The following is a 24576-nucleotide window of genomic DNA, read 5'->3' as shown; positions in this document are numbered from 1 at the left end:
GATCGGGAAGGTAAGGGGTTATTAAAGCCTCTTGGGTACTGCTGACTGCTCCTGGTGCAATGTATGGGGTAATTAAACACTCTTGGGTAGTGTTATTGCTAAATTTACTGATAATTTTATCAGTAATAAAATAGAATTTTGCAGAATGCTAACCATTACACAACAGAACGCTTGTTGCGTGTGATTTTTTAATGAAAAAAATAAATAAATAGATGGAGAGGGATTAGCTCTGCTTAATCATTTTTGTCGATTAGAATCCTTTTGTCATCTGATTTTTTGGAGACAGATGCGCTTACACACATGTAATATTTTTTTTAACCAAATTTCAAACATTGTGTGGCTTATTATTTTTGAGAAGAATGTCTTTTGGTTGTCCACCATCCTGCATTATAGAGTCTTCTGAACTGCTGTATATGCGCTTGTTTTTAAAAAACAGGTATTTTGTCAGACAATTTCAAGCCCGGGTGTGTACTCGTGCATCAGCCAACTCCAGGCTGTGTCTTTCAGGCAATCTATGGGTTCCTGATGCTGCAGAGGAGGGGCCTGGGTCTGGGAATAAAAAAATTTTGGATTGCGGGTGCTACCAAAAAAGATGGACACACCCTAATCCGTTCAGTGGAGCGCACCTGCGGCCCCGGACATCTGAGGGCATGACACACATGTTATTGCTCGATCTCAGGAGAAGGGGGGTTCATCATTGGGAGAAGAGAGTTGCAGGTTGCCCTTGAATCAGCAAGGCGGTAGCATGGTTGGCAGTCAGCGTGGTGTGGCAGTAGTGGAAATTCTGGAGCCAAACGTGCCCGGGTGAGACCACCTGCTTTGCGGCAGCTTACCTTTCCAGGAGTTAGCGGGTTACCAGCCCCGGTCGATGAAAGATAGAGACACACTAATCCGTTCAGTGGAGCGCGCCTGCGGCCCCGGAAATCTAAGGGCATAATACACCTGGTATTTCTCGATCTCGCAATTGATCGTGCAAAGGTAGGGGGTTATTAAAGCCTCTAGGGTACTGCTGAGGCCTACTCTTGACTGCTCCTGGTGTAATGTATGGGGCAATTAAACACTCTTGGGTAGTGTTTTTTTTTTATTTACTGATAATTTTATCAGTAATAAAATGTAATTTTCCAGAATGCTAATCGTTGCACAACGGAACGCTTGTTGCACGTGATTTTTTTATGAAAATAAAAAAAAAGGACAGGGATTAACTCTGCTTCATAATTTTGGGTGAAAAAAGTCCTTTGGTGATCTGATCTTTTGGAGACAAATGCGCTTACACACATATTGAATTAGTTTTTGAAAAAAAATTCAAACATTGTTTATTATTTTTGAGAAGAATGTCTTTGGGTGGTCCACCATCCTGCATTATAGAGTCTTGTGAACTGTTGGATATGCGCTTGTTCTTAAACAAAGGTATTTCTTTAAAAAATTTCTAAAATGTTGTTGGTTTTTGGAGGGGATTGTGAAGCCCGGGTGTGTACTGGTGCATCAGCCAACTCCAGGCTGTGTCCTTCAGGCAATATATGGGTTCCTGATGCCACAGAGGTGGGGCCGGGTCTGGAAATTTCTTATTTTTGGATAGCGGGTGCTACCTATGAGAAATCTTTGTCAAAAATGTCATATATTGTGTTGTTTTTTTGGGGGGGGGATTGTGAAGCCCTGGTGTGTACTCTTGCATCAGCCAACTCCAGGCTGTGTCATGCAGGCCATGTATGGGTTAATGATGCCGCAGGGGTGGGGCCTGGTTCTTGAAATGTCAAATTTTTGGATAGCGGGTGCTACCAATGAGAAATCTTTGACAAAAATTTCTCATTGTGTTGTTTTTGGAGGGGGGATTGTGAAGCCCTGGTGTGTACTGGTGCATCAACCAACTCCAGGATGTGTCCTTCAGGCAATATATGGGTTACTGATGCCGCAGAGGTGGGGCCTGGGTCTGTTAATTTAAAATTTTTGGATAGCGGGTGCTACCAATGAGAAATCTTTGTCAAAAATGTCATATATTGTGTTGTTTTTTTGGGGGGGATTGTGAAGCCCTGGTGTGTAGTGTAATAGTGCATCAGCCAACTCCACGCTGGGCCATTCAGCCACTAAATGGTCTCCTCTTGCTGCCAACATGTCCACGCTATGTCATTCAGTCACTATATGGTCTCCTGACACTGATGCCACCACCAGGCTCTGTCATTGTGCTGCTGTGCGGCAGTGATTCTAAAAGCGATGCCGGTAATCTGCATGCTATTCTGAATAACAGTATTATTTCACTTCCCCAGCACAATCCATATGAGTTTTAGGACACAGCAAAGTGTTCTATACCCCTATAGAGGCTGTATGTAGGCTAGAAATAGCCTTTTTTAATATCGATTTGCTGCGAACAAATTCGGATCTAAATGAACTTTTCGGGAAAATTTGGCGAATCGGACAAATCGAATTTTTGAAAAGTTTGCTCATCTCTAATTCTATCCTGCAAATCGCTTCATTAACCTCCATTGAGTGCCATCTAGGCTGCAGGACATCTAAAATGGTGAATCCACATGTCAGTACGTGGGGGATATTATTATACATATATTGCACACACTGCTGCTATTAACTTACATAATGGTTTAGCCCCGCCTCTTCTGATATATGTTCCACATGGTTCAATATTTTATTGTGTACAATAGTCCCAGGCTGCCGCCCTTTTGTAGTGCATTCCTCCCTGTGCTTTTTAAAATGAATTTTATTGTATGCTCTGCATTATGTCATAATATAGATTGATATATTTTTTTGGTACATACATTTGTGCAAATAGCTCCTTTTTTCTTTTGGGTTTAGTACATTGGGCAAGGAACGCTGAGAAGGCGGGAAGGCATGGCGGGAAAGCAGGTAGGTGGGATGACCCTGAATCACATGCAGGATGCAGCCTATCAGCAGCCAGTCACCCCTGTGATGTCATTGCCCTATATAATCGGCAGCCATATTGCGGCTCACCACTTCATTCAATACACTGCAGAGAGATAGGGTGGACAGCCTGTGTGTGTGTTACACAGAAAAGCTTATTACAGCAGTGTTTCACCTCCTAGTCACATCAGCGTTCTGGTGGACAGACAGCAGTGCTTTTTTGTTTACTGAAAAGGATTTTTACTGCAGCCATTAACCTCCCAGTCACTTTGTACAGCATTGTATTACAGAGAGGGGCAGAGAGCTGTGTGTTGCCTCATACATTTCAACAAGGTGTCTTAACTTCAAAAATCTTAGCAGAGAAGGCAGGGATAATTTTTCATCGCAATTCTGTGTCTTTGTTCCACAACAAATATGGTTATATTAGTCTGTAGACGGTATAATACCCAGCAGTCCATTCCTAATAGTGTTTGACAGAATTTTGTGTTTAATACACAGCTTTTTTTGTGCTGCAGCACTGTTGTGTACTGCTGGTGTTGTGCAAAAATACGTTGTTTTTTTAAGCGCACTGTAGAGCATTTTTCTGTCCTCTTTGTTCCACAACAAATGGTCTGCTGGTTATACTAGTCTGTAGACGGTATAATACATACCCAGTCCATTCCTAATAGTCTGTGAGAGAGTGTAATTTTGGGTTTAGTACAAAGCGACTGTGTACTGCTGGTGTTGTGTAAAAATACATATTTTTAAACGTACTGTAGCGCATTTTTCTGCACTCATAAGTGCATACCACATACCTATATTTAAGTAGTGTACTATTTTATACCTGATAATCTGTCAAGGGCCTAGGTACTGTGAAAGTCCAGGCAAAAGTAATCACCGGCTGGTGTTTTACTAAAATACGTATATATAAGCGTACTGTAGTGAATTTTTCTGCCCTCATAAGTGCATACCACATACCTACATCTAAGTAGTGTACTATTTTGCACCTGTTAATCTGTCAAGGGCCTACATACTGTGAAAGTCCAGGCAAAAGTGCTCACCAGCTGGTGTTGTACTCAGATACTTTTTTAAGTGTAATGTAGTGCATTTTTCTGCCCTCATAAGTGCATACCACATACCTACATCTAAGCAGTTTACTGTTTTGTACCTGTTAATCTGTCAAGGGCCTAGATACTGTGAAAGCACAGCCAATAGTACACACCTGCTGCTGTTCTAGACAAATACTGTTTTAAGCGTAGTGAAGCGTATTGTACTCCCCTCATATACACAATAAGTATGTCAGGCAGAATAGTGCCAAGACGTGCACAGAGGAGTGGCAGAGGCCTAAATTCATACAGTGCAGGCAGAGGTCGCAGCAGAGTAGGGGTGTGTGACAGCTGGAGTCGCAGCAAGAGGTCTGAGCTCCCGGTGTCAGCTAGCAGTCATGTCGCCACCAGCAACCCAGCAGCCGTGAGTGATCGGTTCACTCGGTCATCGACTTCATCCCAAGTGACATCCGACACCCCCAGTCAACAGACGGTGGGTTCCTCAGACTCAACCCTCAGTTGGCATGGCCCTCATGCTGCTAATGCCACCTCCAGGCTCTATCATTGTGCTGCTCTATTGTCTCCTCATGCTAATGCTACCACCTCCAGGCTCTCTAATTGTGCTGCTCTATGGTCTCATCATGCTGACACCTCCAGGCTCTCTCATTGTGCTGCTCTATGACCTCCTCATGCTGATGCTACCGCCTCTATGCTCTGTCATTGTGCCACCATATGGTCTCCTCATGCTGATGCTACCATCTCCAGGCACTGTCATTGTGCCACCATATGGTCTCCTCATGCTGATGTTGCCACCTCCAGGCTCTCTAATTGTGCTGCTCCATAGTCTCCTCATGCTGATGCTACCGACTCCAGGCTCTCTCATTGTGCTGCCATGGATACTGCAAAACATAATTAAGGTGCTGGTCCCCAGTTTAAGAAATTCCTTGCATTAGGGTCACTTACAAGACTCCTGATGCTGCTGCTGCCACATCCAGGCTGTCTCATTCAGCCTCTATATTTTCTCCTCTTGTTTCAACCACCTCCAGGCTGCCTCCCTCATTCAGCCACTATATGGTCTCTTCATGCTTCAGCCACCTCCAGGCTGTGCCATTCAGCCACTATATGGTATCCTCATGCTTCAGCCAACTCCAGGCTGTGCCATTGAGCCACTATATGGTATCCTCATGCTTCAGCCAACTCCATGCTGTGCCATTCAGACACTATATGGTATCCTCATGCTTCAGCCAACTCCAGGCTGTGCCATTCAGCCACTATATGGTATCCTCATGCTTCAGTGAATTCCAGGCTGTGCCATTCAGCCACTATATGGTCTCCTCATACTGATGCCACCTCCAGGCTCTGTAATTGTGCCGCCGATTAGGATCATTGTTTATGTCAGTCTCTTATTTGCTGCCTTCCACTAATTTGTTCTAATCCTGATCTGTTTAATTGTACCTTTTGTTATTTTGTCAAACCTTACTTTGCCTGCACTATTTTCCTGTAAATTGTACCAATTACCTTTTTTTTTTACTTTTTTTGGACCATGATAAAAGGTGACATTTATCTTTTATCTACTATATTTGCAATGTGCTTTGTTTTATTCCTATTCGATTTTACCGACTATTTCTGGGTTTGAAGCAGTTTCTCTAAGCAGTTCTTGTTCTTTTAAGACATATGCAATAGCTCTTGTACACATCCTTCAAATTGAATCTCTATAAAGGTGTGCAAAGGGACTGGTATTTTGATTTAACATCTTTGATTGTAAAATGAAATGCTGCTTTTATCTAGAAATAAAAAAAAAAAAAGATAAATGACATATACAGAACTGAGGTAGTAAAAGGTGATCTTGGTTCTACCACAAATTGTCCAGGGCTGCATCTTACAAAAAAAGAATGTTAATGACAGGGGAGGGAAATGTCTACATCATATGTAGCACTGTTCAAATATGACTTAACAGCTTACATCCTCAGTGTGACTATAATTGTATAACTGGAAATTTCATAGGACAGTTGACACAATCACACAGTACACTACAGGAATAGCTTCAACTGTGCAGCAAAAGAAAGCAAGGCTAAGAGACACCATATATATTAGATTACCATTGACCGTTTCAGCTTATTTGAGAGGAAATATTACTATGTCAAATTATTGATAACAGTTGGCTAAACCTAAATGGTTTCATATAAGGTAGGTGCAAATTATACCCACTTAACAATATGTATGTAACTGTAATTTGTGGGCTATACATAAAAAATATTAAAAAAATGGGAACTGGGGGGCTCACACTATATAAATAATATATATAAATATATTTCACAAAGAAGAAACAGCACCGGCACAGCTGTTACTGTCCCCTTTTTTTCCTTTGAGCTGTAACGGAACCATGTGCTGGTTATACAGCAAGCGGTGCGGTAATGCCGTCCGTACCGACCCGGGTGCTCAATCCTTTTAGTGAATACAAAGTGCACAGTCCAAGAAGAACAGAAAATAAGGAGGCACTCACGTTTTTGTCGGGGTGACAGCAAACTTCTTTATTTCAGGTGCGGCGTGCGATCATCGGTGTGGGATGCCAGAGCAGTGCAGACAGGTAGTGACAAATGTTTCACGCCCCTTTCTGGGTGTTTCTTCAGACTCACTTTCCCCCTGGTTCACGCACAGGTAAATAGTCCACCCAGCGTGACGTCAGGAGGAAGGGCTAATATCTTAATGTGAAATAAAACTACAGTTTAAAAACAAGATATACTGTATGCAAATTAAAACATGGAGAGCAACATATAACAGCTTATAGGAATACGCTAAGATCAAGCCTAAATTGCCTAGAAAGTTCAGCTCGAGGATAAGCCTAGCCTCTTGCCGCAACAAGGTTTTAAGCCGATCTATGCCTTCCTTTTGGTTAACTCTTTCTACGCCTAGAAAGGTAAGGCATGAGGCATCACTAGAATGACAGGTTACAAAATGCTCAATCAACCTAGGGCTGTCATGTCCTGTTTTTATAGAATGGACATGCTCTCTGAATCTGATGTTCAGAGCCCGTTTAGTGCACCCTATATAAAACCTTTTACAAGGGCATAATATAGCACAAATTACAAAAGTAGTCCGACAGCAAATTACATCTCTGAACTTAATATTTTTACCTCCAATATTCATCATTTTTTCCTGCCCCAATTACAAGAACGGTAATTACAACGGTATTTACCTGGGGGTAGAGTTCTGCTTAACCAGTCCTTATCAGGTTTTTTGACCTCAAATGAAAAATTTAAAAAATGAACTAGTTCAAAGTAAATTTGAGGTAAAAAAAAACCTGATAAGAATTGGATAAGCAGAATTGGATTGGATTGGTTGCTATGGGCAACTGCACAACTCTTCCTCTCCACTGGTTTTCCGCATATGCGCATATTCGTGAATATTGAGTCCTCCCTTCTTTAAAGGGGTTCTCCGGTGCTTACACATCTTATCCTCTATCCAAAGGATAGGAGATAAGATGCCTGATTGCGGGAGTCACGCAGCTGGGGACGCCCGTGATCATGCACGCGGCACCCCGTTTGCAATTAGTCCCCGGAGGCGTGACGTCACACGACTGATTAAGGGCGACTACAGGGCCGGCGGTGTGTGACGTCATGCCTCCGCCCCTGTGTGACGTCACGCTCCGCTCCTCAATGCAAGCCTACGGGAGGGGGCGTGATAGCTATCACGCCCCCTCCTGTAGGCTTGCATTGAGGGGAGAAGCGTGACGTCACACGGGGGCGGAGGCGTGACGTCACACGACGCTGGCCCTGTAGTCTCCCGTAATCAGACCAAGAGCGAACACGCTCCGGGGACTGATTACAAACGGGGTGCCGTGTGCATGATCACGGGCGTCCCCAGCTGCGGGACTCCCGCGATCAGGCATCTTATTCCCTATCCTTTGGATAGGGGATAAGATGTGTAAGCACCGGAGAACCCCTTTAATGGTATAGGGACCTATGACTAGTGCATTAGCTCTATGATTTTTATACATTGAAACCAATAGGCCCATTGTGGTCTATGGGGATCTCACAGCATGCAAAACAGTAAGCTAAGCAGGACCTTCTCGGCAGCACAGTGGAATGGGAGATCACCACTGGGACAGAGTGTTACAGTGTTGTGGTTTAACTTCACTTTCCTGGAAAAGCAGCTGAGTTGCCCATAGCAACCAATCAGATCACTTCTTTCATTTTTCACAAGGCCTCTGCAAAATGAAGGAAGCAATCTGATTGGTTGCTATGGCCAACTCAGAAACTATTCCTCTGGACAGGTTTTGATTAATCTCCCTCTATGGGGGAGATTCATCAAAACCAGTGTAGAGGAAGAGTTGTGCAGTTGCCCATAGCAATCAATCAGATTGCTTCTTTCCTTTTTGAAAAGGCCTCTGAAAAATGAAGGACGCAATCTGGTTGCTATGGGAAAATAAGGGAGGAATCAATATTCGCGAATATGCGCATAAATTTTTGCATATGTGCATAAATTTTCGCACATGCGAAGAAACGAATATTCGTAATTGTGAATATATAGTGCTATATTCGCAATATTCACGAGCAACACTATCTGCGACGTGTATGGTCACGGCGTCTTCCCGGAGTGGCACAAACCTGCATCTGGCCAGCAGATGGATGCGGTGAAAAAATGGTCAGTGGCGATGCAGGCAGGCGGCATCCTCGTGGATCCAGCAGCAGAAAGTGCGCGTCTGAACAGTGGTCCCTGCACGGGGGGGGGGGGGGGTTGTGGTTCCAGCTGTTGCAAAAGTGAACACAGGTCTTTTCTTGGATGTGATCTGTGTTATTGGGGTGTATACATCAGCTAAACGCATTTTGGGGGGACCCCTTCTTCAGCAGTGATATGTTATACAATTGACTTTTTATCCAGATATTTACAAACTTTTTATTTCTGTGTATTTATCCAAGATAAGTCTACAGCAAAGGCCCTGCATTGACATGTATCTATTAACTAATAAATATTATTGCAATACTTCATATACAACTTGCCTATATTATGTACAGACCTATATATATATATATATATATATATATATATATATATATATATATATATATATATGTCTAGAGGTCTGTATTTCACATTTTATCTTTCTCTTTACATAAAAAATGCTTTCACACAATTTGCACATCACTTCATCAGTGAACAGTTCATTAAATAATCAATAGCCTTTAGAAGTTCATGGTTTTTAATTATGGTGCTCAACCGGTAGCTGCTTAGCCCTTATGACTGGTAGGTCCAAATAAGGGTGCTTGCATCTGGTTAAGATGTGTTCTATATACATTCATCTGTCTGGCTGATGATGCTATCTTCCTGGATCCTTGTGCAAAAAACAAGCCCTAATATGGGTCTGTAGGTGGAAAATTAAAAGCAGTTTGGCTATTGAAGGAAAGGGGGGGGGGGGGGGGGATGAGAAAAGCCAAAATGAAAAATTGCTGCATCCTTAACCTCTTAAGTACTCGGCGTTTTTCCGTTTTTGCACTTTGTTTTTTCCCTCCTTACCTTAAAAGATCATAACCCTTTCAATTTTGTACCTACAAACCCATATGATGTCTTGTTTTTTGTGCCACCAATTGTACTTTTTAATGACATCAGTCATTTTAAAAAAAAAATCTACGGCGAAACAAAAAAATTATATTTGTAGGACAAAATTGAAATTGAAAAAAAATAAAGTTATCTTGTACGTTTTGGGGGCTTCTGTTTCTGCGCAATGTATTTTTTGGTAAAAATGATACTTATTTATTCTGTATGTCCACAGGATTAAAATGATACCCTACTTATATAGGTTTGATTTTGTTTTACTTCTGTTAAAAGTCATACCTACATGCACGAAAATTAATCCTCTTCTGACCCCTATAACTGTTTTATTTTTCCGCATACGAGGATGTATGAAATTTTTTTGTTTCGTTTGGACATTTATGCACGCGGTAGTACCAAATGTGGTTATATATATTTTTATTTACATAGTTTATTTTTTAATAAGGGGGGTGATTCAAACTTTTATTAGGGAGGGGGGTTAAATCACTTTTTTTTTTTAATTTATTTTATTTTTTTACATTTTCTTTGTACACTTGTATAGCCCCCATAGGGGACTGTAACATGCAATACCTTGATTGCTGACATTGATCAATGCTATGCGTTCGATTGCTCCAGCTTGGATCTCAGGCATGGAGCAATCAAACGACGATCGGATGCTGAGGAGGAAGGTAGGGACCCTTCTCGTGTGTCCTCAGCTGATCGGGACACTGCAGTTTTACTGCGGTGATCCCGATCAGCCTGACCCTGCCGGCAGGGGCGTACTCGAGAGTTTGGCAGCCGGGGCGGACCATTTGTTTGGCCCACCCACCCCCACACACACGCACACATGCACCCCCCCCCCCTTAATTACACCCCCTCCCCCCAGGGGCGGACTGACAACACTCGGGGCCCCCGGACCAACAAAAAAAGGCAAGGGCCCCTGCTAGGCTCTGCAGCTCGTCAATCTTTTCACCCAAATCCCACACACAATAAATTCAAATTTATATATGTAAGAAACACTTTAACATAGGTAAATTTCCATGACCAATTATACTGGTATACAAGGAGTAAATATATACAGTACCACCACACAATAACTGAATAATATCGCCATACTGTACTGAATAAAACCACTATACACAGACCAGTATACTATACAGGATCTGTATACAATATAAGTGATTATATACAGGACCATATGGCGGTAGATATCAGCTGCACACAGAATGTGATTACTGTTACATTTTGGGACTCACAATTACGTATTTTCTGATCAGCGGCGTCCTCTTTCCTTTTCTTCTCCGTCCGGATAAGACCACCATGTGGATCTCTTAACATCTGCAGGAAAAACATGTCAGACTCTGCATATTTTCAGTGCCCACCCCTCCTCTACACAATCTTTCCATCTATAGGCCCACAAACTGTAATAATGCCCTCCTTGGGGTCCTGCACAGTAAAAGGGCAGGTAGGTAGGTAGCCAGATAACCCCCTCTTTCCCATAGGTATATGCAGAGTTACACCTCCTCTCTTTCCCATAGGTATATGCAGAGCTACGCTACACCCCCCCTTTCCCATAGGTATATGCAGAGTTACACCCCCCTCTTTCCCATAGGTATATGCAGAGCTACACCCCCACCCCCTCTTTCCCATAGGTATATGCAGAGCTACCCCCCTCTTTCCCATAGGTATATACAGTTACACTGCCCCCCTCTTTCCCATAGGTATATGCAGAGCTACACCCGCCCCCTCTTTCCCATAGGTATATGCAGGGTTACCCCCCCTCTTTCCCATAGGTATATGCAAGGTTATCCCCCTCTTTCCCATAGGTATATGCAGAGCTACCCCCCCCTCTTTCCCATATGTATATGCAGGGTTACCCCCCCTCTTTCCCATATGTATATGTGGAGCTAAACCCCCCCTCCCCATAGGTATATGCAGAGCTACACCCCCCCTTTCCCATAGGTATATGCAGAGCTACACCCCACCCTCTTTCCCATAGGTATATGCAGAGCTACACCCCCCCTCTTCCCTATAGGTAGATGCAGAGCTACACCCCCCTCTTTCCCATAAGTATATGCAGAACTACACCCCACCCCCTCTTTCCCATAGGTTTATGTAGGGCTGGGCGGTATACCGGTTCATACGAATACCAAATTTTTTGGGCTGCACGATATGAATTTTCCCCCATACCGCAATACCGGTTGGGCCCCTCCCCCTCGGGAATGTATTATCAGCCTAGCGCAGCGCTGTCCCCACATCAGGGAACTAATCCTATGTTACCCGCAAGCACTGTTCTGCTCCCCCCCAATTAATGATCAGCAGAGCGGGGTACTACTCACATATGTCAAGCACTGCCCTCCTCCACTTTGTTGGGGACCGCCGGGCGCTGGAACTCTATACTGTACGCCGGTGGTCTCCAACCTGAAGACCTCCAGATGTTGCAAAACTACAACTCCCAGCATGCCCGGACAACCAATGGCTGTCCGGGCATGCTGGAAGTTGTAGTTTAGCAACATCTGGAGGTCTCCAGGCTTGAGACCACTGCTGTACTCTGTATACCTATGCCCAGGCTGCAAAATATACAGAAAATAAACTTTTAACCCACCCACGTCGGCTGTACGCTGGGGACTGGAACGCCGGACAGCCATCAGCCTATCACCAGCCAGAGCGATGCTCCGCCCCGGCCAGTGATAGGCTGAGCCCAATGTCATGTACGAAGACTGCTTCTTACATGACAGTGGGCTGAGCCTATCACTGACCAGGGCGGGGCATCGCTCCGGCCGGTGATAGGCTGACGGCTGTCCGGCGTTCCAATCCCCAGCATGCGGCCGACGTGAGTGAGTTAAAAGTTCATTTTCTGTATCTTTTGCAGCCCGGGCATAGGTATACAGCGTACAGCAGTGGTCTCAAACCTGCGGACTTCCAGCTGTTGCAAAACTACAACTCCCAGCATGCTGTCTGGGCATGCTGGGAGTTGTAGTTTTGGAACAACTGGAGGTCCGCAGGTTGGAGACCACTGGCGTACAGTGAGTTCCATCGCCGGTGGCCCCCAACAAAGAGGGGGGAGCAAAACAGTGCTGGCGGGTCACATGATTTTGGGGGGGGGGGAATATACAGAGCTACCCGCCCTCTTTCCCAATAGGTATATGCAGAGCTACACCCCCCTCTTCCCCATAGGTATATGCAGAGCTACACCCCCCTTCCCATAGGTATATGCAGAGCTACACCCCCTTTATCCCCCCTTCCCTATAGGTATATGCAGAGCACCCACCTCTCCCCCCTTCCCTATAGATAGATGCAGAGCACCCCCCCCACTCCTCTCTTCCCTATAGGTATATGCAGAGCACCCCCCCTTCCATATAGGTATATGCAGAGAACTCCCCCTCTCCCCCCTTCCCTATAGGTAGATGCAGAGCTACACCCCCCTCTTTCCCATAAGTATATGCAGAACTACACCCCACCCCCTCTTTCCCATAGGTTTATGTAGGGCTGGGCGGTATACCGGTTCATACCGAATACCGAATTTTTTGGGCTGCACGATATGAATTTTCCCCCATACCGCAATACAGGTTGGGCCCCTCCCCCTCGGGAATGTATTATCAGCCTAGCGCAGCGCTGTCCCCACATCAGGGAACTAATCCTATGTTACCCGCAAGCACTGTTCTTCTCCCCCCCAATTAATGATCAGCAGAGCGGGGTACTACTCACATATGTCAAGCAATGCCCTCCTCCACTTTGTTGGGGACCACCGGGCGCTGGAACTCTATACTGTACGCCGGTGGTCTCCAACCTGAAGACCTCCAGATGTTGCAAAACTACAACTCCCAGCATGCCCGGACAGCCAACGGCTGTCCGGGCATGCTGGAAGTTGTAGTTTAGCAACATCTGGAGGTCTCCAGGCTTGAGACCACTGCTGTACTCTGTATACCTATGCCCAGGCTGCAAAATATACAGAAAATAAACTTTTAACTCACCCACGTCGGCCGTACGCTGGGGACAGGAACGCCGGACAGCCATCAGCCTATCACCAGCCAGAGCGATGCCCCGCCCCGGCCAGTGATAGGCTGAGCCCAATGTCATGTACAAAGACTGCTTCTTACATGACAGTGGGCTGAGCCTATCACTGACCGGGGCGGGGCATTGCTCTGGCCGGTGATAGGCTGACGGCTGTCCGGCGTTCCAGTCCCCAGCATGCGGCCGACGTGGGTGAGTTAAAAGTTTATTTTCTGTATCTTTTGCAGCCCGGGCATAGGTATACAGCGTACAGCAGTGGTCTCAAACCTGCGGACCTCCAGCTGTTGCAAAACTACAACTCCCAGCATGCTGTCTGGGCATGCTGGGAGTTGTAGTTTTGGAACAACTGGAGGTCCGCAGGTTGGAGACCACTGGCGTACAGTGAGTTCCATCGCCGGTGGCCCCCAACAAAGAGGGGGGAGCAGAACAGTGCTGGCGGGTCACATGATTTTGGGGGGGGGGAATATACAGAGCTACCCTCCCACTTTCCCAATAGGTATATGCAGAGCTACACCCCCCTCTTCCCCATAGGTATATGCAGAGCTACACCCCCCTTCCCATAGGTATATGCAGAGCTACACCCCCTTTATCCCCCCTTCCCTATAGGTATATGCAGAGCACCCCCCTCTCCCCCCTTCCCTATAGGTAGATGCAGAGCACCCCCCCCCACTCCTCCCTTCCCTATAGGTATATGCAGAGCACCCCCCCTTCCATATAGGTATATGCAGAGCACCCCCCCTCTCCCCCCTTCCCTATAGGTATATGCAGAGCACCCCCCCTCTCCCCCCCTTCCCTATAAGTATACGCAGAGCAAAAAATAAAATAAAAAGGATGCTCACCTGATATCCCACGCAGCGATCTCCTCAGTAGGGGCCGCGTCTTCTCCCCTCCACTGTACAGGCGCCGGATGAGTGACGTCACCGGCGCCTGTACTGCATGCTGCTTGGGGGCAGAGGTCACGTCTCCTCTGTCTAAACTTCAGATGCGGCTCACACAGAGGACGCCTTCTCCTGTATGTGCGTGTATCGCGCATACAGGAGAATGTAGCGCTGTCTGCTGGAGATCTGGGACGAGTGTCCCGGATCTCAGCAGCGGCGGCGGCGGCGGGTCAGTCCGTCCCTGACACCCCCCTTGAGAGTGGCCCCTGGGGCGGCCCCCCACCCCCCTTGGTACACCACTGGCTGCCGGGAAGCATTTTTTTTACATTTTAGAAGCAGCAATCAACATTGATCGCTGCGTATAAGGGTTTAATACCAGACATCACCATGAACGGTGATGTCTGGTATTAGCCACGGGTCCCAGCTGTTGCTAGGTGTCAGGACCGACCTAATATCATGTGGGGTCAGTGCATAACCCCGTGTTATATCATGGGAGCAGGTGCAGGTTGTACAGTAGGACCTGAGATATGTCTTCATAAAGATCCTCTGCTAAATTCTATAAATCGTGCACAGGAGGCGGGGATCCATCTGCTCAATTTACATATTCATTGTCTGTTACTCAACATCCTAGTAAAGTGAAGTCACAGACAATGAATATGTAAATCGAATGGACTGAGCCCCACCCCCTGCACGCAATTCACAAAATTTAGCCGAGTATCTTCTGGGGGAAATATCTCAGGACCTACTGGACATATTTAGGTAAGTGACTAGGGATGAGCAATTCAAATCTGACAAATCCGAATTTGTTACGAATTTCATGAAAAATTTGATTTGTAACGAATCCGACTATCGCCGCGATTCTATAAAACAAATCACTTCATTAAACTCCATTTAGTACGGTCCAGGCTCCAGGGCATCTAAAATGGCGGCTCCACATGTGAGGTCATGGGGCAAGGAACTCTGCGAAGATGGGATCACGCTGAATCACATGCAACATGCAGCCTATCAGCAGCCAGCCTGCCCTGTGATGTCACAGCCCTATATAATCGGCAGCCCTCGCTGCAGACTGCTATTTCAGCATTTTATTGCACAGAGAGAGAGCAGTTTGTGTGCTGCACAGAAAAACAGCTTTACAGCAGTGATTCACCACAAGCTCAAATCACTGCAGAAAAGCACTGACAGGGGAGGAAGAGAGAGATAAAGCGACTCTGTACTGCTGCAATGGGGTGAACAACAACTATAAAGCTAATAGGGGCCAGTTAGGGTGAGAAGTGCACTAAAAACCATAGTCACCTGCTTTTTGTGCCTAATGCAGGTTGCGTAGCAGAGCGTATTGTCCTCTCATAAGTGTAACCAGTGCTTAAATAGGTGGTGTACGTTTTTTTTTTTCTGTTAAACCAATTTTGGCCTAGTTACTGTGAAAGGCCAGCCAAAGCTACATAATTGTGTTTGTAGCCTAATACAGTTTGTAGCGGAGCATATTGTCCTTCTCTCAAAAATGTAACCTGGACATACACCTACGTGGTGTACGTTTTTTTCTCCTGTTGAACTAATTTAGGCCTAGTTATTGTGAAAGGCCAGCCAAAGCTACACACTTGTTTTTGTAGCCTAATTCAGTTTGTAGCAGAGCATATTGTCCTCCTCTCATAAGTGTAAATTGTACATACACCTACATGGTCTACAATTTTGTTCCTGTTAAAGTCATAAGGGCCTAGTTACTCTGGAAGGCCAGCCAAAACTACGCACATGCTTTTGTAGCCAAATACAGTTTTAAGCGTAGAGGAGCGTATAGTCCTCCTCTCATAAGTGTGTCAGGCAGAGAAGTGCCAGGAAATGCTCAAAGGAGTGACAGAGGCCTAAATTCATCAGGCGCACGCAGAGTTCACCGCAGACTAGGGGCAAGTGGCAGCAAGAGTCGCTGCAAGAGGCCTGAGCTCTCAGTATCAGCTAGCAGTCATGTCTCGACCAGCAACCCAGCAATTACATCTGACACCCCCAGTCAACAGTCGGTGGGTTCCTCAGACACAAACCACAGTTGGCATGGCCGGGAGCATTCCCCGTTTGAGCGTTCAGGCTCCTGCAGATGACACTGTTGAGGAACCTGAGCAGGACATCAGTAACGTGCAGACACAACTCGATGATGATGAAGCTGATCGCACTTGGGAGTCGGGTGCAGAAGTGGCTTCATCATCATCATCAGGAGAAAAGGGTTGCAGGTTGCCCATGAGGCAGCAGCTGAGCCAGCAAGTGGTTAGCATGGTTGGGAGTCAGTATGGTGGGAGAAGTGGGAAGTCTGGAGCCAAACGTGCCCTGGGTAGATAACCTGCTTTGCGGCAGCCTACCTTCCTGGGAGGTAGTGGAATTGTGGTTCCTGGAGTCGGCGGCAGTAGCAGTCAGTCAGTGCGGACTACTCGGTGGTGTGGCAGTTTTTCACCATGGCCCTGCTTCAACATATGCAAGCGGCCTGGGAGAACTGTGGCTCTGATGCGGTGATCCAGCCTGCCGCATCACCCAGTGGCAAGCCACTCCCTGTGGCTCCAAGACTCCACCACCTCAGACGAAGGGATCTGTCTGTCATAACCATCCTCTGTTGGTCCAGATGCTCCTCCTAATTCGAGTCAGTCATTGCGCCAGCAATCCATCAGCGAAGCCATGTCCAAGAGACAGCAGTATGCGCCCACTCATCCAATGGTGCAGAAGCTGAATGTGCTCCTGTCCAAGTTTCTGATGCTGCAGTCCCTCCCTTTTTAAGTGGTGGACTCTGCATCTATCAGGGAACTGATGGCTTGTGCCGAGCCGAGTTGGAGAGTCCCAAGCCATCATTTCTTTGCGAAAAAGGCAGTACCAGCCCTGAAAAATTATGTGGAACAGAAGGTGGGCCAGTCCTTGAGCCTGTCAGTGTGTACTGAGGCAAATAAACAAGGCAGCAGATCAAAATGATGTCATAATAATGGGGGACTTTAATTATCCTGATATAAACTGGGAGAATGAGACCTATGAATCTCATAAAGGAAACAGATTTCTGACTATAGCTGAAGACAATTATCTGTCCCAAATAGTGCAGGGCCAGACCAGAGGGGGCGCCCTACTAGACATAATATTAACACACAGACCTGACAAAGTACCTAAAGTGCAAGTAGAAGGATACCTAGGGAATAGTGATCATAATATAATACATCATAACTTGTTCTGCAATAAGGAAATCTCTCTAGAGGCCACAAAAACAATGAACTTTAGGAAAGCAAAGTTTGATCATCTCAGAGAAGCCCTTAACAATATAAAATGAGATAATGTCCTTAAAAACAAAAATACTGACACTAAATGGGAGACTTTTAAGAATACTTTAAATTCTCACTGTTAGAGGTGAGGACCTTATGGGATTAAAAGGGTCAGGAATAAAAGAAAACCAATATGGATAAAAATGTTAAGGAGCAATAAATGACAAAAATAAAGCATTTAAACTACTAAAACAGGACGGCAGTGAAGAAGCATTAAAAAGCTGTAGAGAAAAATGTAAAATATGTATTTGAAAAAACAGATAACATTTGCAAAAATTGAGACAGAAAGACTCATTGCCAAAGAGAGTAAAACTAACCCCAAAATGTTCTTTAACCCCTTAAGGACCCAGGATGACCGGGGACGTCCTGGCACCCTGGGCTTTAAGGATCCAGGACGTCCCCGGACGTCCTGGCGTTTTCTGGTCCCTGCCGTGCACCGGGCAGAGATCGGAAGCGGATGCCTGCTGAAATCCTTGAGCAGGCATCCAGGGCAAATGCCGAGGGAAATCGTCCCTGCGATCTGCGGCGTTACCGGGCTGATCGGGTCTCACAGACAGCCAGGACCATGCTGAAGTATAGGAGCGACGTAGCAAGCCTGCCACCTCCTCCAACCCCCTGCGATTCCTAACCGAGCGATCGCAAGCAAGGGGGGGGGGTTACTTCTTCCTGCCCTGCCCGGCCCCTGGAAGTCTGGAGAGCACGGGAGGAAGACCGGAGGACGCTGCGGGGGACGGGGGAGTGCTGGGGCCCGGCTCCGGTACTTACCTCGTCCCTGAAGTCCCGGATCCCGGCGACAGGTGAGTGGATCTTCGGCGGCGTTGCGGGACCTTTGCAGCAGTTCAGACCACCGTAAAACGATCTGGACTGGTCCTTCTGCTCCCCTTACACTACAACTCCCAGCATGCCCAGACATCCCTTGGCATCTGGGCATGCTGGGAGTTGCAGTTTTGCAACATCTGGAAGTCCACAGTTTGGACACCCCTGTGCCCTTCCAGATGTTGCAAAACTACACATCCTCAGCATGCCCTTACTGTCCAGGCATGCTGGGAGTTGTAGTTCTGTAACATTTGGCCCTTCAGATGTTGCAGAACTACAACTTCCAGCATACCTGGACAGTTTTTGCATACTGGGAGTTGTAGTTTTGCAACATATGGAGAGCTACAGCTTGGACTCCCAATATGCCCTTTGGCTGTCTGGGCATGCTGGGAGATGTGATTTTGCAACAACTGGAGGCACACTGGTTGGGAAACATTGTCTGTTTCCTAACTCAGTGCTTCCCAACCCGTGTGCCTCCAGCTGTTGCAAAACTATAACTACCAGCATGCACTGATAGACCGTGCATGCTGGGAGTTGTAGTTTTGCAACAGCTGGAGGTCCCCCCCCCCCCCCCCCGTGAATGTACAGGGTACATTCACATGGGCAGGGGGATTACAGTGAGTATCAGGCTGCAAGTTTGCGATGCAGCAGATTTTGCGCGGCAGCTCAAACTCGCAGCGGGAAACTCGCTGTAATCCCCCGCCCATGTGACTGTACCCTAAAAACACTACACTACACTACACTAACACAAAATAAAATAAAAAGTAAAAAACACTACATATACACATACCCCTAGAAATGAAAAATGTCTGGTACACCACTGTTTCCAAAATGGAGCCTCCAGCTGTTGCAAAACAACAACTCCCAGTATTGCCGGACAGCCGTTGACTGTCCAAGCATGCTGGGAGTTTTGCAACAGCTGGAGGCACCCTGTTTGGGGCCCTGTTTGGAGCCCTGTCGTATTTCAAGGCAACAGTTCAGGGCCACATATGGAGTATCTCCGTACTCGGGAGAAATTGCCTAACAAATTTTGTGGGGCTTTTCTCCTTTCACCCCTTATGAAAAGGTGAAGTTGGGGTCTGCACCAGCATGTTAGTGTAAAAAAATACATTTTTTACACTAACATGCTGGTGTTGCCCTATACTTTTCATTTTGACAAGAGGTAAAACGGAAAAAAGCCCCCCAAAATTTGTAATGCAATTTCTCCCGACTACGGAGATACCCCATATGGGGGCGCACAACAAGGCCCAGAAGGGAGAGTGCACCATGTACATTTGAGGTGATTTGCACAGGGGTGGCTGATTGTTACAGCGGTTTTGACAAATGCAAAAAATGAGTGAGAATTTACACCCCACTGGTGTCTGACAGATCTTTGGAACAGTGGGCTGTGCAAATAAAACATTTTGTACAGCCCACTGTTCCAAAGATCTGACAGACACCAGTGGGGGGGGGGGGGGGTAAATGCTCACTGTAACCCTTGTTACGTTCCTCAAGGGGTCTAGTTTCCAAAATGGAATGCCATGTGGGGGTTATTTTGCTGTCCTGGCACCATAGGGGTTTCCTAAATGCGACATGCCCCCCGAGCAAAATTTGCTCTCCAAAAGTCAAATGTGACTCCGTCTCTTCTGAGCATTGTAGTTCGCCCGTAGTGCACTACAGGTCCACTGATGGGGTACCTTCATACTTAGAAGAGATGGGGTTACACATTTTGAGGTTTTTTGTCTGCTATTAACCCTTGCAAAAATGTGAAATCTGGGGGGGGGGGGGGAACACACATTTTTAGCGTGTCGTGAAACCCCTGTGGGGTATTAAGGCTCACTTTATTCCTTGTCATGTTCCTCAAGGGGTGTTGTTTCCAAAATGGTATGGCATGTGGTTTTTTTTTGCTGTTCTGGCACCATAGGGGCTTCCTAAATGCAACATGCCCCCAAAATCCATTTCAGAAAAATGTACTCTCCAAAATCCCCTTGTCGCTCCTTCGCTTCTGAACCCTCTACTGCGCCCGCCGAACAATTTACATAGACATATGAGGTATTTGCTTACTCGAGAGAAATTGGGCTATAAATATAAGTATAAATTTTCTCCTTTTACCCCTTGTAAAAATGAAAAAATTGGGTCTACAAGAACATGCAAGTGTAAAAAATGAAGATTGTGAATTTTCTCCTTCACTTTGCTGCTATTCCTGTGAAACACCTAAAGGGTTAAAACGCTGACTGAGTGTCATTTAGAATACTTTGGGGGGGGGTGCAGTTTTTATAATGGGGTCATTTGTGGGGTATTTCTAAGATGAAGACCCTTCAAATCCACTTCAAACCTGAACTGGTCCCTGAAAAATAGTGAGTTTGAAAATTTTGTGAAAAATTGGAAAATTGCTGCTGAACTTTGAAGCCCTCTAGTGTCTTTCAAAAGTAAAAACACGTCAATTTTATGATACAAACATAAAGTAGACATATTTTATATGTGAATACAATTTTTTTTTATTTGGAATATCCATTTTCCTTATAAGCAAAGAGCTTCAAAGTTAGAAAAATGCTAAATTTTCTAATTTTTCATCAAATTTGGGGATTTTTCACCAAGAAAGGATGCAAGTTACCACAAAATTTGACCACTATGTTAAAGTAGAATATGTCATGAAAAACATTCTCGGAATCAGAATGATAACTAAAGGCATCCCAGAGTTATTAATGTTTAAAGTGACAGTGGTCAGATGTGCAAAAAATGGCCGGGTCCTAAGGTGTAAAATGGCTGGGTCCTTAAGGGGTTAACTATATAAATAGCAAAAAGGTCAAAAATGAAAGTGTAGGCCCTTTAAAAAATCATGAGGAAGAAATTATAGATGGGGATCAGGAAAATTAAATGCCAGGTGAAATACAGTGTGATAAGGTAAACTCCCCAGTACAGGTCACCTGTCTAACCCAGGAAGAAGTACAGTGCCGCCTACAAAAAATCTAAATAGACAATTCACCAGGTCCAGATGGCATTCACCCCCGTGTTCTAAAGGAATTAAGTCAGTGGTCCCTCAACATATGATATTAATTGGTTCCAGGAGAACCATCATATGTTGAAACCATCATATGTCGAGTACATATGTCTATGTAAAAATAGTAATTGGTTCTGGGGCCTCGGAACCATTGTATGTTGAATACATATCTCTATAGGAAACTGCCAATTGGTTCTGGGATGACCATTGTATGTGGAGTGTATGGGGAGTGTTTAACAAACCAGGGTGCCTCCAGCTGTTGCACAACTACAACTCCCAGCATGCATGTACAGCCATTGACTGTCTGGGCATGCTGGGAGTTATAGTTTTGCAACAGCTGGAGGCACACTGATAGGGAAACATTGATGTATGGGGTGTATAGTGTGTATATGCATTGTATGTGATGTGTGACATCGCATACAGTACTGTACAGTTCTTTAAATACCTTCAGGGGGGACAGAATGTCCTCCATTACGATCCTGCAGACTACAGCTCTATAGGAAAGGAAGGGGAGGGCAGCTCATTGGATGCCTGCAGCAAGATGCTGCAGGCTATTGGCTATGGCTGCACTGGGGTCGGGGCTTACACAGAGCTCACAGTGGAAGCCTCCGTGAGTTAGCAGGACAGCATGTGAGTAACAGGAGGCAGAACGGGGCACACGGGGACACTAAACAACTATCTGTCAGTTGCTGAAGTTGTCAGCGCTGTCACATAGCTGTTTGTATGATGGCCCTGACACACAGCAGCATCATATGTCGAGGCTGCCTTCAACATACGATGGGCTCTGAGAGGCCATCATATGTTGAAATGATCATATGTCGAGGCCATCATAAGTCAGGGGATCACTGTAATGTAATAGACAGACCCCTATTTTTAATATTCAGGGACTCTATAGTGACATAGGCTGTTCCCTAGGAGTGGTGCCAATATTTAAAAAGGGGTCAAAAAGTGACCCCAGGAAATATAGACCTGTTATTTTAACCTCCGTTGTATGTAAATTGTTTGAGGGTTTTCTAAGAGATTATATTTTGGAGTCTCTTAATAAAAATAAATGTATGACTCTATATCAGCATGGCTTTATGACGGATCGGTCCTGTCAAACTAACCTGGGAGAGATCTCTGTACTGTCCCCTTATATATTTATACATAGTTATTAGGTCACCCCTAAGACTTCTTTTTCCTAAACTAAATAACCCAAATTCTGATAATCTTTCTGGGTACTGTAGTCCTCCCATTCCTGTATTACTCTGGTTGCCCGTCTTTGGACCCTCTCCAGCTCCACTATGTCTTTATTGTATTCACTGGTGCCCAGTACTGTACACAGTATTCCATGTGTGGTCTGACTAGTGATTTTTACAGTGGTAGAATTATTTCCTTGTCATGGGCATCTGTGCCCCTATAGGTTTATATTAATGAATATATTAAATAGAATAGGACACAAGACTTACCCCTGTGGTATCCCACTAGTAACAGTCACCCAATCAGAATAAGTACCATTAGTAACCACCATCTGTTTCCTATCACAGTTACTTACCCACTTACACACATTCTCCCCTGCCCCATCCTTCTAATGTAATGCACCAATCTTTTATGTTGCACTGCATCAAATGCTTTGGAAAAATCCTGATATACGACATTCAGCGATTGCCCCTGGTCCAGTCTGGAGCTCACCTTCTCATAAAAGCTGATCATGATCTATTTATACCCAGGACTGTATCTATAACAAGGGGACATCCTCTACGTCTTGAGGAAGGAAGGTTTCTACACCAGCACAGACAGGGTTTTTTACTCTAAGAGCAATGAGACTATGGAACTCTCTGCCAGAGGAGGTGGTCTTGGTGAACTCTGTAAAAGAGTTCCAAAGGGGCCTAGATGCATTTTTGGAGAGTAATAACATTACAGGTTATAGATATTAGATTTAAAGGGACAGAACATTGATTTATTCTGCCATATTTGGAGTCGGGAAGGGATTTTTACTTCTAGTATGAAGGTTTTTTGCGTCTTCCTCTGGATCAACTCAGTAGGGACTCACTAGGGTTAAAGGTTGAATTTGATGGACTCTGGTCTTTTTTAAACCTTATGAACTATGTTACTATGTCCCAAAGTGCACGGCAGCGCCGATGTATGGAGCTGTAACTACAGTCAGGGACAATACATGTCCTTTATGGCCCACTGGGTGAATGTGGTTCCTGCACAGCCACAACAGCAACTTGGACAGGTCACGTCGCTTCCGCCTCCACGCTCTCAAGCCATTGGTCCTGCGACAGTGTGCGACTCTGCCTCCCCATCATCCACCGTGTCCTCAGCCTCCACTGCACAGACAAGTCTCAGTGCCCCTCCAGCATACCATGTGTGCAGGGAATGGAGGTGTCACGCTGTTCTTCACATGGTTTGCCTTGGTGAACGGATTCACACGGGGAGGAACTGCTAAAAGTGATTCATCAAGAAATCGAATCATGGCTTACTCCATAAAAACTGGAAATAGGAACAATAATGACTGACAACGGTGAGAACATCTTCTCTGTGCTGCGTCAAGGAAGCCTGAGCCATGAGCCCTGCATGGCACACATGTTTAATCTGGTTGTCAAGTGGTTCCTGAAGTATTCCCCCATCTGCAAGACATCCTTACAGTGGGAGGGAAACTTTGCATGCACTTCAGCCACTCATACACTGCAAAGCACACCCTCCTTGAGCTGCAGTGTCAGAAAGGCATCCCACAACATGATACGCAATGTTTCCACCCATTGGAATTCCACCCTCTATATGTTGGACCGACTAAATGAACAGAGAAAAGCCATCACTGATTTCCTGATGATCCAAGTGGATAGGGGGATTCCCCTGTGTAACTTCAATGTTAACCAGTGGCAGCTCATACGTGACACCTGCAGTTTGCTCAGGCCCTTTGAGGAAGCCACATTATTAGTCAGTTACCAGGATTACGGGATGAACAGCATCATTCCACTGTTTCATTTCCTACAACAGTTGGTGGAAACAATGGCTGGTCAGGGCACTGGAGACATGGCGCCTACATCTCATGGCCACATGAACTGAACTGAAAGAGGAGGAGGAGGGGGACAGTGGAGCACAGGCAGGAGACACTGACAGGAGAGGAGGAGAAGGAGCAGCCCGTGGAGCTACAGGGTGATGAGGAAGACAAGACAGAGGACCAAGACACACCGTGACAGTAT

Source organism: Hyla sarda, chromosome 1, assembly GCF_029499605.1.
Source record: "Hyla sarda isolate aHylSar1 chromosome 1, aHylSar1.hap1, whole genome shotgun sequence".
In the NCBI taxonomy this organism is placed as follows: Eukaryota; Metazoa; Chordata; class Amphibia; order Anura; family Hylidae; genus Hyla; species Hyla sarda.
This window is presented reverse-complemented; position numbering follows the sequence as displayed.